Genomic DNA, 938 nt, shown 5'->3' on the forward strand with positions numbered 1-938 from the left:
TACCAAGGCAAACTGGTGAAGCGCGTGAAACAGAACATCTCCCCATGCAATCTTCAGGTTTTTCAAGTTAAAGATTTAATGGCCTTTTGGAGGTCAGTTTGTTATCCTTGGAACCTGTCATTCCGTATTTATGGACGAGCAGTTGCAAAAGGCACTGGCAGAGGAGATGTGCATTTTTTCCCCTGCCAGAGGTGGGGGAATTAGGTGTTTTTTGCCTGATACATTTTATGTATCTTAATGAATCTTGTGTGTCTAGTAGCTTTTCCTGCCTGCTTTTGAAAGATAACTTCCTACCACAGGTGGCTCCCATCCTATCTCAGGCTTTCATGGTAGGAGATTTTCGTGCTGTCTACAACGAAAGGATGTCGGACTCTCCACCAAACCCTTCCTTTGAGCGCTGCCCGTCGGTATTTCCGAAGCAGTAAATTACCATCTCGCCCAACGTGGCAGAACGCTGGGAATTTTATTACAGCGCTCGCTCTTTCTGCATCCTTGTTCCTTGACGCCGAGTATTCTCTCTTTCTCTACAAACACAGAAGCCATATGGGCTTTCTGGTTGGCGTTTTTCACTCTTGCTGCGTGCGCGCTGTTCCACCAGTTCATCGTTGGGGCAACCCCTGGAAGGAGGCTGCTCAGCCCCGAGACCAGCCCCGTTCCCTCCCCGTGCTTGTCCCGTGAGCACAGCCTTCACCCGGCCTCTTTCATGGAGAAACGAAGGAACCGCGTTCGGGCCGCCCCGCAGCTGCCTATGGCGGCCCTCGGGGGTCACCGTTCTCCCGGGGGCGGCCATCTTGTCGGAGGCCGCTGCGCTGGAGGACTACAGCCCCCAGCATGCTCCGCGGCCTCCCGGCCGGACTACAGCGCCCGGCGTGCCCTGCGGCCGTCGCTCCTTCAAGATGGCGGCGCCCAGGGGAGGCTCGGGCCTGGACACCGACACG

The sequence above is a fragment of the Charadrius vociferus genome, unplaced genomic scaffold, assembly GCF_000708025.1.
Source record: "Charadrius vociferus isolate BGI_N301 unplaced genomic scaffold, ASM70802v2 scaffold917, whole genome shotgun sequence".
In the NCBI taxonomy this organism is placed as follows: Eukaryota; Metazoa; Chordata; class Aves; order Charadriiformes; family Charadriidae; genus Charadrius; species Charadrius vociferus.